This window comes from Felis catus, chromosome C2, assembly GCF_018350175.1.
Source record: "Felis catus isolate Fca126 chromosome C2, F.catus_Fca126_mat1.0, whole genome shotgun sequence".
NCBI lineage: Eukaryota > Metazoa > Chordata > Mammalia > Carnivora > Felidae > Felis > Felis catus.
This window is the reverse complement of record NC_058376.1, coordinates 78886368-78904441: the sequence shown is the minus strand read 5'-3', so window position 1 is coordinate 78904441 and position 18074 is coordinate 78886368. Positions and strand designations below refer to the sequence as shown.

At 42.7% G+C, this 18074-nt stretch overlaps 1 protein-coding gene and 1 long non-coding RNA gene across 12 annotated transcripts in view; one reads left to right on the top strand and one right to left on the bottom strand.

Annotated features, from left to right (window-relative positions):
- LOC101096257 (LIM domain containing preferred translocation partner in lipoma) overlaps nucleotides 1-18074 on the top strand; it is a 692709-nt gene that overhangs the window by 623258 nt on the left and 51377 nt on the right. The gene's annotated exons all lie outside the window — the stretch shown is intronic.
- LOC123379756 lies at nucleotides 453-17664 on the bottom strand. Its single transcript, XR_006584636.1, has 2 exons — nucleotides 17375-17664; nucleotides 453-1815 (listed from the first exon to the last, which is right to left on the bottom strand). It is a non-coding gene; the product is annotated as an uncharacterized LOC123379756 (long non-coding RNA).

The window sequence follows — 18074 nt, the reverse complement described above, 5'->3', positions numbered from 1 at the left end:
AGCTAACCTGCCATTTTTCTTCTTTTTTTAAAAAAAATGAAACATATTTATGTTTATGTGTTTGATATCTATTCACATATTTGTATTTAATTGGTTATAGTTTGTGTGTATGTTTATTCCTAACCTGTTTTATTTCCATGGATATTTTCCCGTATGTCACCAGAAATCTTTTCTAATAACCTGGTTCTTCATACTTGTATAACATTTTGGGGTACCTGGGTGGCTCAGTCAGTTAAGCATACGACTTTGGCTCAGGTCATGATCTCACAGCTCATGAATTCGAGGCCCACATCAGGCTCTGTGCTGACAGACAGCTCAGAGCCTGGAGACTGCTTCGGATTCTGTGTCTCCCTCTCTCTCTGCCCCTCCCCCACTCATGCTCTGTCTCTGTCTCTGTCTCTCTCTGTGTGTCTGTTTCAAAAATAAACATTAAAAAAAATACTTGTATAACATTTATAATACATGGATACACCATGGTTTGTATATTTATTCCTCTATTCTTACAAATTAAGGTTGCAGGAAACACTCTCAAACAATTTAGGGGGGAGTATTAATCCAGTTTTTACCTTGGGAATAAATCAAGTGATGTCTGATCCCTTTCTATGAGGGCTGGGCTTTGTCCATGGAAAGTGGCTTCCTAAGAGCTCCCTAGTGCCTTATTTCTTTCCAGCATTTGGAAGAATGGCTATTCTCTGCTCTTCTTAAAGATACAGAACTTAATACAGAATTGCTCTGGGTTTTAGAAGCATTGAACCTTAGCACTGAAAGTATCCCTTCTAACTGACAGGGTTATCTTGGGAATGATTGGGCATACTTCCTCCTCTGAAAAGGAAGGGACAGGTCATGAAATGATGACAAGAACTCTTTGAGTGTTGAAATATTGGTCAATAGTGGCCTGTGAACAGTGTCTTCTCAGGCATAAGAAGTTAAGGTCACTTCTTTGGCCGGGAGAAGTGAGCCTGGATTTGGAGGCGTGAGGCTTCAGGAAGGTCTGAGCCAAATCCTGGGACAAATAGGTCAAGAATGACAGTGGAAGCAGCCGATGGACAGGAACACTAAAATCCCACTGGGATGTGGGTCATCTAAGATGACACGGTGTATGTTCACCAGATGTTGATAGTCTGCCTGGAAGTAGGCAACAATAAAACATCTGTTTCACGAGCTTGGGCAATATATGATTGTGTTTCACACTCAGTTGTCCGAAGAATGTCCCAGAGTCCCCTCTCTTCGCCACTCTGCTGGTCTGCTCCTGTGCCTCAGCTTTGTAAACACTTTTCTCTGTTCTTACTGCCTGACCCCTTCTGAGGCAGGGATCAATTTTAGGCCATGTGAACATGGCAGAGATTATCGTTGTGCCTGGAACATAGTGGACCTTCAGTAGATGCTCCTTGAGCTGTCACTTCTGGTCATCTGCTTTATGACAAAATGTCCAGGAAGGCGTCGTGTCTAAAATTGGAGAACATGTGTACAAGAAATTCTTTCTTTTTCAGTGTGAAATCCCTCCAGACTAAATCCCCCCTCATGGTTTTGTGTGTTTGGGGGTTGGGGGTGCCTTTTGTTTGTGTTGCATTTTGTTTGTTTCGTACAGAAAGCGGCCAACCGTATCCTAGGGTAGCTCAGTCCCACACAAAGGCTTGGGCACAGGTTTGTTCACATGTCTTCTTCTGTGAAGGTCCTCCTTGAACATTTCACGATTCGGTTGCTTCCTTCTGAGTGTCCCGTTGAAAATTCCAGCCAGTCTCCAAGCCTTCGAGAAGCAAGCCAGGATAATAATCAAGATAATGTGGCAAAGAGGTGTGAAATTTCCCAGCCTTTCTAAAAGAGATGAGTGAGAAGAAATGTCTTCAGGATTGTAAGCAACTTTCTTTAGTAGCCAGAGAGGGCATCACTGGCTTTGCTCAAGGATCTCCCTCTGAAGGACCCCTTCCCAACGTCGTGGAGGCTTAGTGGGCTCAGATTACTGCAGGGTGGTTTATCTCACTGTTGCAACAGTAGATAAATCTCCATTTTAAGGAGGGTTCACCCAGGGATATAAAATAAAATGGGATTTGAATGGAAACTTGGCATCCCAGTTTGGAAACATTTTTTATTGGGTACAGATTTGGGAGGTGGGGGGAGGAAAAAAACAAACACAATTTCTGTGTTGTAAATGTTAATAAAAAAAGAACAAGTAAAACAAATTAAAATGTTTTGTTTTGCTGAGGCTTATTTGCATTCCCATGACTCCAAAATACTTCTAGATTTTATGAAAATCTGTGTAACTGCTTTAGTATAGAAACACCGAAAACAAATGAAGTTAAATACAGTCAAAGAGTAACAGAGGTAACATGTAAAGCTATAGTAGTCAGTTAGTAAAGATTCTAATGGGTTTTTTTTTTTAGCATGTTTTTTGTTGTCCAAAACAATCATGCTGCTAATTACCTTTAATATCGGATTCTCAGATTATGTCTTCAACTTGTCAGTTCTGGTATTTGTTAGTGATAAACTTTATATTCTACCCTATATGTATCAACCCATTCCCTGTGGCTGACTTTTTTGTTGTTGGTGGTAATTTTTGTAACCATTGGACTTTCAGGATACTCTGCTACCAAACTCCTTAAATTGAAGGAGAAAATAGAATGTTCATGGCCATGACTCAACTTATAATAATCCATTTATTTGTATCATACTTTAATCTCAGAAAGATGTATTTAAGTGGAAGAAGAGCCAGAATAATCAGGAGGTTTGTGTTGTAATCCTGGCTCTACTGTGAAATGGCCGTGTGATTTTGAGCAAGCAATTATCACGGGTAGCCCCACTCCTATCCTCTAACACTCACTCATCGGGGTGATGTGAGATCCAAAGGAGCTGGCTTGCAGTAGGAATAAAGTGGTCAGCATGATCCAAAACTTCCCTGCCCACCACGGCAGCTACTAGCTGCGTGTGGCTTATTTCCATGTAAGTTAATTAAAATTTTAAGTTTAATTTTAACCACATTTTAAATGCCCACTGGCTAGTGGCTACTCTATTGGCCAACACAGAAGGGCTGTTCCATCATTACAGAGCACTCTGTGGGCCAGCACTGATGTAGAATGGCACTCCCCTCCCTAACACTGCGAACTGCTGTTTGTGTTTAGGTGATACCTCTCTGAATTGCTCGGTGAACTGCTGGGCATAGGACAATCCTTAGAGAACTCTGTTTCTCCCCTTGAACCGCGTGCAAGACTGTGAATGTGGCGTGCACGAGACAGCGGTTACGTTGTGCTCAATGGCATGTCAACTGCATCACCACAGATGTGGAATCAGTGGGCCTGCTTATTCTGAATTCTGTCACAATCATGTTTAAGTACCATATGTCCAGTGTCGTCTTTGGCACATTTCTCTGAATTCATCCGAGTCCCAAAATGAAGCCTCACAGTCCACTTCATAAATTTAGCCATCAAAAGACAAGGCAATGATGGCTTACTGGGCTCTAAAGTCTGAAGTGAAGTGGGCTAATCATGCTGGGGAGGAGGGGTAAGGGGACATTGAGAATCATGTTGCTGTTGTAGGTTGGCAGAAATCCATCTTCAGTGACCAGAAGCAGATGCCTAACAAGCAGAAGACCTTGGCCCCTCTGCTTCTGATTTGCTACCCCACCACATCCTGTGTAAATGTCTGATTTTGACAATTCTATGTGAACTATAAAACCATATACCAAAGCTAATACTGATTATTAATATCATCAGTGATTTGTTTACATTATGATAAAGGCTTAGAATGATGACCATTAAGTTTTCTTACCTAAATTGAGGGTATTAAGAGTTCCTACAACAGGATTGGTATGAAAATTAAAAAGAAAGTTTGGGGGGGGGGTGCCTGGGTGGCTCAGTCGGTTAAACATCCAACTCTTGATTTCAGTTCAGGTCATGATCTCATGGTTCGTGAGATCGAGCCCCACATTGGGCTCTGTGCTGACAGTGTGGAGTGTGCTTGGGAGTCAGTCTCTCTCTCTCTCTCTCTCTCTCTCTCTCTCTCTCTCTCTTTCTTTCTCTCCCTCCTTCCCCCGCTCTCTCTCTAAGAAAAAGAAAAAAAGAAAAAGAATGTGTGTGTACATATACACGTATACATACATATTCCTACGTATATGCTCATTTGCATGCACACATATAACACATACATAAATACATGTATGCATATATGTACACATATGTCTAAGTACAGCTCCTGGTGCATTATAAGTGCTGTTTAAGTATTAGGACACTAATAGGCTCAATACTGAACACAGCAAGTCCGTTACTCTTTCTCTCCCAGAATCCTGTGATCTGTAGAATGGAGGGTGATAGCAAGGTGTCTTCATATCCTGTCTTTGGAGACTGTGAGCCACTTGCGTTGGGCCCTTCTCTTGCAGGCTATCCACCCAACCCTTGAGTTGATTGGATGCTGCCTTCAGAACCAGTTAACCCCAGTGTCTGGGTCCTTTGCAGTACCTTTCTCTGAACCTCTGCATTGTGAGAGCTTTCGTCACCACCACACCCTAGTACTGCCAACACCACCACCCTGCCCCCCCCGACCCACACACACAATTAAACTCTACGTGTTTCTCTTTTTTTGCCAGACACTTAATATTTAAGGGCCTCAGATCTCTGATCCCATCTTGACTGAAGCACAAAGATGTCCTGTTCCCATGCTGTAGATGTTGACAGAAGTAGGGCACGTTTTTCCTCCATGTGCTGCTGAACTTTCAAACAGAATATACGAGATGTTTTCTGGTTACCAAGGATACCTGGTGCCATATTCACACCTAGCCTTTCTTTCCTCTCAACACCCCCTCAGCCTCTCCCCTCCCCCCTCCCCCTCCCCCCCTCCGTGGGTCTCTATGTACCACTCTCTGTGGAGCAGAGCTCGTACTCTATAGCCTGTACTTATTTTGGTACAGAAGCAGCTGCCCAGGACTGAGTGGAGAGATCAGTACATTTACAAACACTTCTAGCCTCTCCAGTGGACAGGTTACCTCTTGAGAACGGGCAGCTCATGCTTTCTTATATACTAAGGTTTTTTGCCATTTTAGAATGCATCCGATTTCTGTTTGGCTCAGGTAAGAGGACTAACAAAATACTCTCTGGTTTTTATTTATTTAGTGGAGACATCCTGCCTCCCTCCGTTTAGATCCTTGCCCCATTAACTTTCAGCAGTAATTAGTTGAAGGTCTTATCTGGAAAATTCTGCCCTCTTAGCCCTACATGGTCAATGTCTCTTGGAAAAGGCGTTTTAATAGTCAGAAGGTGATATACAAACAGGAATGTAGCTTTACGGGCAATGTCAAATAACTTCTATTATGTATTATCTAGATATCTTCGACTGGCGTTCTAGGCCCACCATGATCTGACTTCTAAGTCGATTTCCTCAAACTCCCTTCTTACTCCACTCACATTAGCAATAGGTTTTCCCATCCTCATGTCTTTACTTGTATTGTCTCTTCCTGGAATTCCCTCACCATCATCACCATCATCACCACCACCACCAGCATGTATCCTCTCCTTTAAGACTCAACGCAAATGTCTCTTCCTCTGAAAAGGTCATTGTACTGCCTGAAAGTGACAGTTCTCTCCTCTGAACTCCCACTTTGGTCTCTCTGCCTCTCTCTTATGACATCCTCAATCATGTTCTACCTTGTGATACTTGTTATTGAGTTGAATAGGCCACATCACTACTACTAGATATGAAATTCCATGATGATGGCATGGTTCTGTCCTATCTCCTTCTGCCCCCTTCCTCATTAGGCTTCAAGCAGGCTTAGTTCCTCACATACTGTAGCTCTTCAAAGAATACTTATGAGTAGATGGATGAATAAATGGCAGGAACCATGTGTAGAGTGCTGATGCAAACAGTTCCATTGACGGGAGCCATTGAAAAGAGATTGATTACATAGGAGATTGGAAATATTTTAATATCAATGGGATGGAAAATTAGAGTTGGCAGGAACTTCCAACTAATCTGGACGCTACGTCCCTTCCCATACCACCTTCATTTTCAACTGAGGAAACTAAGAGTTATATGTGGCTGGTCTGCATCACATAGTGAGAAAATAATAGAGCTAGGATTGTAATTCAGACCTGGCATCCAACCCAGCATGTTCTCTTGAAACAATGCTAGAATAAGAGTGACATAAACATTCTATTGCCCAGACATATGAATGTGAGAAGATAATTTGCCACACAGCACGTCAGCCCATACATTTATTTCCTTGCTGATATAAATAGTACAAACAAAATAGCAGCAACTTACGATGGAAACATGACTACTTCCATCATTTGGTGGCTGTGCACGGCTGAATCAGAAACCCGGGTAAGGAGCTAAGACAAGTCTTACTCAATTTTGTACTTCTAAAAGACTTAATTGCTGAATTTCGGGCCGCCAGGTCATGGACGGCACGAAAGGAAGTGGGAGATGGGGCTGGCTGACATCCCCTCAACAGGGAAGGGAGTAGAGAGGAAAATACTGGGAGTCTTGCTCTTCAGAGCTAGGAGGGGGTGAGAACAAGAGCCAAATGGTAGGGCGGGGGAAAGATTCCTTTCCCCAACTATGTAAGCGAGCATTACGTGAGTGAATTCAGAACTTTGAGTGTGTTCTGAGCTGAGCGCCTGCTGGAATGTGGACTGTAAATCTCTCTCATCATCCTTCTCACTGACCTGCAAACAACCCCTGTTCCTCCCATCTGCTTCCCGACCACCTGCTTTTCAGTCTTTATCTGTATAACTTTTTCCATTCTCCTACCTTCCTCTCTACCTTTCCAGGATGCATCTCATTCCCCCTCCAAATGTTTGCATCTGGCCACATTTTCCCTTAGCTGTGAGACCCACAGTGTGATAATATGATCTCTTATTATTCATTCATTTATGTGCTGAACAAATATTATTGAGCACATACTATGCCCCAACCATCTAGCTGCTGAGCATACAGCAGTAAACAAAGCAGTGGGCAAAACAGACAAAACGTTCTACCCTTGAGGAGTTTACATTTGAATGAGGAGACAATAAACAAATAAATAAACAAACAAACACATAAATAAACTAATTGGTAAGTTATATAGAGTATTGGAAGGTAGTAAGTGCTGGGAAAGAAATAAGCTAGGTTGGAAAAGAGAGCATAGCAGGAGAAGGGGCTCCGGGTCTCAGTACAGAATTGGACAACCTGGGCTAGATTTGGAACCCTAGCTCCATCCTTCCTGGTCATGTGATGTGGACAGGCTAATAGATCTCACTGTGCCTCAGTGTCCTCATCTGTATGTCAGGAATCATAAGGGAAACTGATACCTTCTTGGGTGATTGTGGGGATTAAATGAGATGATGCATGTAAAGTATTCAACCCAAGACCTGGTTCGCTATATACACTAAATGATTGTTAGTTTGTATTATTTTTAATATAATGCTATCTATTGTAGTATATACATTGTGTACATAACATATACAGTGCATATATGTTATGTGCATATCATTATTATTATCTTAACTCTACACCCATAGCATTCCATTTTTCTCAAAAACCTTCATCTGTCTCTTTTTCGGCTAGTCTGTGCACTTTTGAAGGCAAGGACCACATCTTGATGATCTCTGTAGCCTCCATAGTTCCTCTGCACATAGAGGATTCTACATTTGCTTGCTAAATTACAAACAAATGTGATGCCCCTTTCCCAGGCACAGTAATCTTGTGCTGAAGCCAGTGGTTAGAAAATGCTCTGGTTCTCAACCTTCTTGTGTCACATCTAAATGAGAGCTACATTCTGTCCACCTCCTCTCCCTGCCCCTAACCACCATACCTTCCCACCTCTTGCAGAATGCCCAACTCCTTCCCCTGGCTCACTGACCCTCCCACCCCTCTGCTCCTCCACAGGAGCTTTTCAGAGATCATTTCCTGTGGATCCAGCCAGTTCCTGTCACTTTGTTCCATCTCCACACAAACCTAACTATTTCTGTCCGGCAGGCTCCTTTGTGAGGCCCCTGCCTCAATACCAATATGCCTACCCTGAGCCTCTAGTAGTAACGGGCTTCTACAACTGGTTCATATTCTCCAGTGGAAGAGATTTCATTCATGATCCTTACAACAAGTGTGTGAAACACAAACTTCAGGTATTATTCGCTGCGTGTTCCTAATAAGGAAACAGAAGCTCAGAGAGGTGGAGTGAAATGGCTAAAAATGGCAGACCCGACGCCCATTATCTGCCGCAATACTGGGTGGAAAAAGCGTATGCTTGGCACTTGACTGACCCTGCCCTTGCTGTGTACTCACCATATGACCCTGGGAAATGCCGTAAAGCCTCGGTTTTCACTTCTGTAAAATAAAAGTAACTCTTTGCCCGTCCTGACTCACAGGCATATTTTGAAGATTAAAAGACTTGGTTAAGAAATTTCAGGAAGTATAAATTGTCATATATAAATGTCAGAGGTATGAATAAGCTCTGTAAAAATATAATGACTGATGTATACGAAGGAAAGAAACGGACAGTTTTTGTGATTTCCACATAGACCAGAAAAAGAAAAGCTCTTTAGAATTTTCGGGCATAACTAAGCATTAGCACTGCTGGTAAAGAACGTAGGATTCATGAAAGCTTTTTTAAACGTTTTGGCTAAAAATAGAGTATGCACAACCGCCAGAGTCCAAATATTATTTAAAAATAGCTCCGGGGTACCTGGTGGCTCAGTCAGTTAAGCATCCGACTCTGGATTTCGGCTCAGGTCATGATCTCACGGTTTGTGGGTTCAAGCCCGGTGTTGGGCTCCACACTGACAGCGCAGAGCCAGCTTGAGATTCCCTCTTTCTCCTTATCTCTCTGCCCCTTCCCCAATCACTCACACGTGCTCTCTCTCACTCTTTCCCTCTCTCAAAATATATAAACTTAAAAAAAGATAAAAATACCTCCTCCCAAGGAACAGACACATACTTGAAAAACAATGAAGAAGATAGTTTTTTTTGCTCACTGCACTGAGCAAACTGCAGAGGTGTCTATATTGACCCATAAAATCCAGTGATGCAAAGTGATGTGTTGATCTGTCCTGTTGTAATAAGAGGCTCAGCATTATGGGCCAAGTTCATTGCAGAGTCCAAGAACCTATTCAAATTCCGTGGTTATCCTGGGTTGTTGTTGAACTGACTACCATGTCACAAATCGGCTACCCGTTGGGATTTGGAAATACTGAAATTGTATAGAGATTTTTGTGAAATTCCAAACCTATAGTGTTTTATATTTTATAGTAGGTGCTCAACAGAGGGATGTATAATTAGACTGATATTTGCAGCAAGGATCTGTGGCCTGGATGACAAAGGTAATCTGTGCATAAGTGCTGAGATTTCTCTATCATCATTCTGCTGTGCTCCTCCAGAATGCACCTGGGACTGCTAGAAGATGACACCAGGCAGGAGCTCAGTGTTTCAGTGAATTTTGGTGGAGATCATCAGAGTTGGCAAACGGAGAGGAGGAAGATGAGCAGTGCATCCTAACAGACATGGCACCATCCTGTAGCTTTGAAACCAGCCATGGTGCAGAGACTAAAAGAGTCACGGTGTACTATGCATAGGGCCATGTTGACTTCTGTCTGGAGAGCAAAATTAGGGATTAGAGTTCAAGGGATTCACACCCAGCATCAGGGATAGGGGGCTTCTCTGGCAGTAGCTGTCCAACAGCTGGTAGAGGGTCCTGATTCTTTGAGGACTGAGCATCCAGGGGCAGATCTCAGCCCCATCCCACCTGCCTGGGTTACAGATGCCATTTTTTGCCTCTAACTGGGCACATTCCCTCTCAGTGCCGCCTGAGGATGATGAGCTTTCTGAACAGGGGGCTGGAAGGTGATCAGAGAACTCTGTGGGCCTAGCCTCCTTCTTCTTGGTATAGATGGGGTAGAGACTCAGGTCAGAGAGCTCTGTCAGCATTTATGGGGTGTTCCTTAACCTAATTTTAGAATCATAACATTCTGATGTGACTTGATCACACAATGACTCCATAGGAGATCTGGATGAAAACCCAAGTCTTTGGAGTCTCAATCTAGCTCTGTGATGAAGCAGCACCTCCCTCTATTATGATAATGTGCCAAGCTACATATACCTTAATATGCTTCATAAAGATGACTACTGCAGACCATATGGGCCAAGCACTCCACTCTCTGGATACGCATTACCACTTCCTCCCCTTAGAACAACAATGAGGGTCTCTCTCATAAAGATTATAAATACGTTGGGACGCCTGGGTGGCTCAGTCAGTTAAGTGTCCAACTTTGGCTCAGGTCATGACCTCACGGTTCGTGGGTTTGGGCCCCACGTCGGGCTCTGTGCTGACAGCTCAGAGCCTGGAGCCTGCTTCAGATTCTGCGTCTCCCCCTCTCTCTGCCTGTCTCCTGCTTGCACTCTGTCTCTCAACAGTAAATAAATGTTAAAAAATTTTTTTTTAAGATTATAAATACATGTCTTTTAGATTTTGATAAAGCTTCAGTGGATGGAAAGATGTTATATTTATTCTGAGACATTGGAAGACAAGCTGCAAAGGATCTTAGATTTTCTACAGAGATACTTTTGGGGGACAGGCTGTAATGGGATACCTCCTGGTGTTTACCTATTTGTGTAATTCCCTCTTCCTCAGTACAGGTGGGGGCTGTAACTTGCTTCTAATTAATAGAGGATGGCAAAGGCATTGGGATATGACTCTCATGATTACTCATTGTGTCAGAGTCGATCTCAGTGGACTGGTATAAAAGATTCTTCTTGTAAGGCTTGAGGAAGTGAGTGACCATGTTGGAGAGCCCATGAACTTCTCCAGAATATTCTCCAGAATATTCTCCTATTCTCCTAGAATAAGGCCTCTAGGAACTGTAGGCTACCTCTAGGAACTAAATGGGTGACCTTCAGCTAACAGCCAAGATATAGCCAGAGCCACGCAACCAAAGAAAATGAGTTCTGCCCACAACCGGAATGTTTGGGGACAGAATCTTCCCTAGTCAAGCCTCCCGATGAACGTACATCTCAACAATACCCTGATTGCAGCCTGTGAAGCTCTGAGCAGAGGACCCGGTAAAACCACGCACGGACCCCAGAAAGCATGAGATAAACATATATGTTGTTTCAAGCCACAGAGCTTGTTAGGCCACCATCAAAAGCTAATACAATACTCCTTGCTATTTTCTAAATGGGTGCTATTTAGGAGATCCTCCCCCAATAATGGAGTCTCCTACAGTTTTCCAAATCAGCAGTTAGTTATCAAGGTTCTGTTTAAACATCTTCAGGGATGGGGAGCTACCGTTTCATAGGGCAGCCCATTGAGGTGTTAGACAGGTTAGCATGCTGTCAAGCTCCACTCTTCTAAGGGAAATACACTGTGCAGACACAGCCCATGATATGCCATGGATCCCAGGTATGCTGTTCTGTCAGTCCTGGACCATCCCAAATGGCGAACAGCCCATGTCTGCCTGCTCCATCACAGAGGGACTGGAGGGGAATGATGTGACAGGTCCATAACCCAGGATCTCTTGGCTCCCAGTCGTCTCGCTCACCAGCAGTGTAAACCTTCACCCAGTTAAATAACTTAATGAGCCCCGCTCTGCACACATTCCTCGCAGGGTTGTGGCCATCAAGTGAGATAATGTCTATGCAAGTGTTACTGGCTGCAGCTCAACAAACGGTTGCAAATGATTATGATTATTAAAATAATAGTCATTTGTCAGTAAATATTCGTCGAAGTTGGTCCACATGTAGGGAGACAGGCTCTCCAGGGAAGTTGCTGATGTGAAGATAAGGAGACCAGCCCCAGTTTGGAATTGCATCACTGATTCTGGATTCCCGGCGGTACATTTCAGGTCTTGCTTCAGGAATTTGTTTTTTGTTTTGTTTGGAAGGAACAAGAAGCCCCTGGAGCCAGTTACGCTGTCATCAAACTTAGTTGATAATTAGGCTCCAAAGAAAACCGTGGCAGTGAGACAACGTTGAAACTTGAATTCCTTTCCACAGGTGGAGGGTTGGATCCTAGAGGCAGAGAACACAGCTTGGCTATTTTTATGCTTCTGCATGCAAGAAGGTGCAAGAGAATCGGGGTAAAGCAATTAGCGTCGCTCTGTCTGCAGGCAAAACTGGTTTGAACATGTTTCTCTGTTCTTGAAGGGCTGCTGGAGCCTTGGTGGTTTATCTGATGAAAGATTTCACCAAGCAAAATGTCTTCACTTACAAATCCAGGCCCTTTACACTCTCTGTCAGCCCAAAATTCATTTCTCTTCTTTACAGTCCTTTCTACAACCATGGACCTCGAAGAAGTAAATTAATCCCCCCAGAACCCGAGAATTATGGAGGGGCTTAATCTGTCTGTTTGAGGATGTCCTAGAAAGCCCCGTTAACTCTTTTTGTATGGATGCTTTGCTTATTTGAGATTCTCCTCATTTGGAACAGAAAATACTTGTATTGTTTATACTTGTATTTTTCAGGGTATAGTATAACTCCTGTATTTGTTTATATTGCACTGTATTATTACCATTAAAAGTATTGTGTGTCGCCATAGATTTATTTTGCCCGCTTTAGGGAGAACAAGACCAATGTCTCATTATTAAAACCAAAATCCTTCACAGAAACTCCTCCTTTTAAAAACACACATTAGGGGCGCCTGGGTGGCTCAGTCAGTTAAGCGTCCGACTTTGGCTCAGGTCATCATCTCACGGTCCATGAGTTCGAGCCCCGCGTCGGGCTCTGTGCTGACAGCTCAGAGCCTGGAGCCTGTTTCCGATTCTGTGTCTCCCTCTCTCTGACCCTCCCACGTTCATGCTCTGTCTCTCTCTGTCTCAAAAATAAATAAACGTTAAAAACAAAAAATTAAAATAAATAAATAAATAAATAAATAAATAAATAAATAAATAAAAACACACATTAAAAAGTGTCCACAGTCAGCCAAATGTATATGTAGTCTTTTATATTTGGTGCCACGAAAATCTTTCCTACCTTTGGTCTGAATTTTTACCTGTCTCTGTACATATCCTATTCTCATGTCGGCATAATGACACGTGTGGTCAGAACCCACAGAAATGTGCTGTCAGTGCTGCATTTTGTATCTTTGCGTTTTTATCGATAACTTCAGTTTTTGGTGTTTGGTTGCTTCATTTGTTTGGAGATTGTGTTTGTTTATTCTGTTTTGGATTCTGTTTCTGTTTTCCAATCTAAGCCTGAGATCCAGTGCTAAGATTCATCTAGTACTAGGATAAAATATTCGAGCCTAGTTCTTGGAGCTCCTCCCTCTCAGTGGTTCAGATGTCATGCTACCAGAATTCTTTCTGAGGCAAGTTACCTACTTTCTTATCTTTGATCCTAGAGAATTTTTCACCAGCCAACCATAAAACCCACCATTGAAATTTTAATGGATCTGTTTAATTCCTCATTCTCCCACTCCCACCCCGCCCCGCCCCACCCGGTGGTGAGCTCTTGGCGATGCAGAGAACCTGTTTGTTTTGTTGCTTGTGACCCCACTGCCTGGCACAACGTCTTGGAGAATACTGATATTCCATAACTGTCTCTTCATAAAGAAAAGAATGTTCAGAGGTTACATTTTTCCCCAGATAATGCAATCCTAGATCTTGCCATAACATCCGAGAAACCAAGTGAGAGGATTTGAACGATCTGCGAAAATCCATGTGGGCAGCTCCCAAATTATAGATGGATTGTGTCCCAGTCGTTCAGAGATGAATGAGTATTACAATTCACAAAGCTTGACAGAATTTGTTCCAGCCTTCCCGTGTCACAGATGCAGCGACTCAACCCTGAGAGGGGCCATTGCCTTGCTGAAAGTCCTAGAAAGAGTTTATGGCAGAACTCCTGCCTGGTTTTGCATATTTTCCTTTCTGCCTTTTATCATTGTATCATAGGCACACGTACTAGTTTGTTGAATCCTTTGGCCCACAAGGAAGCACATTTAATCCAGTATTAGATATAGGCATTATTCACTGAGTCCTGACACCACTAAGGAATAAACTCTGAGACAAATGAAAAAGAGCTCTAGCCAGCCATCAGCAGTGGCTTCCAGAAGGGACATCCACTGCTATGAGGAAGGGCCCTGTTCACTGTGGTATCAGCAGAGGTATCTGTGGACAGGTGGCTATGTCTACTCCCACCTCATGGCACAGGGGTCCATAAAATGGTAGCGGTTCTTGAATCAAGGGCGAGCCCCTGCCCAGTCCTCAGAGGCAAGAACAATGGCATATGTTCCAGAGAAACCATTGTAATGGTCTCACATGCGCATCTTTTCCCTGTGCACGTCTCTACATTTTTGATAAGGAAACAAGGGCTTTGTTGCATATTGTGTGAACACCTGTCTGCTAGGATTTAGAACAAATGCTTTCAGGCAATTTGTCTTTTAATTCAGATAAATTTCATATATTACTTTCTGTCCAGAATTGTAGGGTCATGTTAGGTTTTTCAACACTCCAGGAAATGTTTATTTTAATTTTCTTGAAAGAAGGGGGAGGATAAAGAAAATGTATCAAAAGCTTCTACTGCCAAACTACTGTTTTGATTTCTCTTTGTGTGAGCTTTGGCATCCCCACATCTTGAGCCCTAAACTCTTTGATGTTGTCCCTTTAAGCATAAAATGAAAGATTATTTTCTTTAGTCTACAGGCTTGGAGGAGGGCAAACACAAAACATTCCTGTGTGTTCATATTCTATAGCAATAATTGATGCCGGTCTTAGGGCTGTTCTATTTGCCCTCGCCTTTTACAATAAGCATTTGGTGCTCCGTGACTTTTCAGTTTTGTCAGCTTTCCAATCCTGTGTGGAGTTCCTCCGTACTGTTTTTGCGAGAGCAAAGAGCAAGGAGCAACCTGATGAGGCGGCATCCGTGGTCTGATTCTGCAGTCTATCCCCGCAGGGCTCCTAATTATGTTTTGCACACAATGGGGGCTTAATGCATGAATGAACGCATGCGTGAATCTTCCAGTTTGAATCCATGAGCTGCTTAATTCTATTAGACGCACCGCCTAGGTCTTCATAAGACATTTAATTGGGACGTATTTCGTATTGCCTTTTAACACTCAATAAATGGTTTGCGTTACTTTTAGTAAGAGCCTAAGTGAATAGAAATTAAAATATTTTCAGTTACAGAGTAAATCTTTTCATACCCACCCCCCCCAATGGCTCTGGGTCCACGAGACTCCGTTCACGGGTTTCCTGGCCAATGTGGTTGCCTGCCTTTGTGTTTGTGTGGTATAAAATCCTAGGCTCCCAGAGTTGCCTGGGCTTTTAGAAATCCCCTCAAAATGCTTATTATTTACATATGAGGAAGTTGATGGAGTTGCTTTCTTTATAGTTGGTGAATGAATTAGGAGTTTGCACTATCCTTGGTCAAAATAGTATGTATGTATTAACAGTATGTTGTTCAATATTTGGTTCACTCTGTTTTGTGACTGTTCCTAGACTGATTCTAAAGACAGAGAAGAGCTCAGAAGTAATCCAGATGACTTGTTTGATTTCAAGTGTTGCTGTTTTTAATCACAGACGAGACCTCTGTCCTTTGTGCTCACAGCCAAATTGGTTTGCTTTTGGTCAGAGGAAAGAATAACAATAGTCACCCTCAGAACCAACTGGGAAATCCAGTCTGTTCTGTTGACTTTGTTCATACTTTATGATAAATCTTGAAATTACCCCTTTTTCAAATTTGATGGCCAATGACCACATATTAAAGTCCTCATTTGCTTTTTCTATGCTTGCATCCCTGCTTTTGAGAATCTTTTCCATCTTTAAGGCCTTTCTAAATATTGTCATTACCTTGAGAGAAAGACAAAAATATTGACAGGAATGAGTTCAGAAATATAAAGGGATCATTCCTCAAGAGTCAAGAAAGGGAGGCAGAATAGTAATGAAATGAGGAGAACCTTGCCTTGGTTTTATAAGATCTGGATCTGAATCCTAACACAGCATCCTTTTAGCTCTATGATTTTCAGGAGAGTGAGGACCCCTGGAAATCTTGTCTCTCTTTCTATCGAGTTCAGGAAAATATGGAACAGCTCTGGAACAGAGATTAATCTGTGCAAAGTCATATTATTTGGGAGAAAAAAAACAAGACAAAACACTATCTCCAGCCGTTCCTATTCCAGGTCTTGTTTGGCCAGGAAGCTTCCATGAATAACAATTTCAATGATGGCAAATATTTATTTAGCATTTTATGGCTTACAAAATGTTTCATTATTTTGCCATGCTATTATTGCTAATATTATTTAATGTTGTTCTAGCATGAAAAGCAATGTTCTCTTTTACTTTAGTATTCTGTTACTGTTGGATGCATCAGAATCTACATTTTGCAGGGTAAAAGAGAGATCCTAGGAAGATAAAGGACTGTGTGACCTAAGTCTCCTCCTAAATAATGGGGGAGATTCAAACCCACATTTTGAAACTCATACACCCGTGTTCTTTCCCAAGGCTTTCCTAAACACTGGATGCAATCAGTCATATAGAAAGGCTTGGCCTGCCCCATCCCTCGCCCCTCATAGTCTCCTCTTTCTCTCAGAATTCTCGAGAACTTTGCTCCTTGGATTGGAAGTAGTTTGTTTCACACGAGTGGTTGTCGTTACTCATTTGAAAATCTGAAATGCGATGTCTTCATAAGACTTTGGAAGCTACGACTGGGGGAAGGGAGTCGCAATTTGCAGTGGTATCTCCCACACTTCTGCATTCTCACTAACTTGATGAAAATAACCAGAGGATTTCCTGCTTTACCTGAAACTCTCTAGGCAAGAGAGAACCCCGACTGCACCTACAAGCAGGAAAAGGCACTCGGGCTACCAAAGCTGCTTTAAACTCTGAAACTGGCAGACAGTCTGGGTACAAACAGGGAAATGGCTTTATTGGTGCTATAATAGTCTTATCTAAATATCTAAAAGCTCTCTGCAAGCATCAGTTGTTACTCTAGGTTAGATTTCAAAACCCACAGCTCCCTTATGAGGTCAATGAGGATAACTGATGTTTATTCTATAGTTAGGGCCCTCAAGGCTCCAGCAAACATTTTGCACATCACTTCTAGGACTAGCAATCGATGCAGGAATCATTGCCAAGACCGGGCTAGCACATCTGCTTGAAAGGGTGATTTGAGTGAACAGCAAAAGAGAGGCAGGGAGAAGCCATAGGAATGGATCAGACAGGCCTGAATATAAAACCCAGCTTCACCACTAAAATGTCATACACCCACTGAGGATGAGAACTTTACTTTTCTGAAGTTCAGTTTTACCATCCACAAATAGTAATTTATAAATTTCTGCTTTACATGCAAGATATGAAAAAAATGCACCCATCTAGTTAGTTTCAGGTAATTGGCATTATTCCAGTCCTAGTTCCTAGAAGGCCTAGAGATATAAAGATTTATCACTAGACAGAGGTGGTACTTCCCAAGCCCCATGTTTTTCTATTACCTTATAGTCTAGAAAGTTCAAGATTTCCCTTCTTCCTTTTTCCAGCTATTGGCGGGCACAGGAAGCGATATGTTCAGATCTTTGTGGCACCCCATGGCTCTTTGGGAATCAGTGTCTGTGAATTCAAGGGATAGTTGAGGTCACTGGAGGCTGTGTTTTACCTATATTCAGCCACATCTTCCTCTCAGACCTAGAGGGCCAGATATTGGAAATGGAGAAGGAAGCCATATTGCTCTTCTTGAGGCTGGAGGAGGACATTATGCCACCTCTTTTAACAGTGAATCCTTGCATTTGAGGAGGGTTGGACTTTCAGTCCTTTGGTTCTCTCAGCCCCACAAAGGGACATTATTACCTGCATTTTGAAAAGTTTTGTTAATGTTTATTTATTTTTGAGAGAGGGAGAGACAGAACATGAGCAGGGGAGGGGCAGAGACAGAGGGAGACACAGAATCCAGAGCAGGCTCCAGGCTCCCAGCTGTCAGCACAAAGCCTGACGCGGGGCTCGAACTCACGAACCATGAGATCATGACCTGAGCCGAAGTCGGACGATTAACCAACTGAGCCACCCAGGCACCCCGCTATCTGCATTTTACAGATGAGGAAACCAGGGTGATGCGATTTGCCCGTGATATGGAATTGCACAAGCCAATACTAGCACCCCAGCATGTTCTGAAATCCAGTGACATTGTTTTCCACCTCC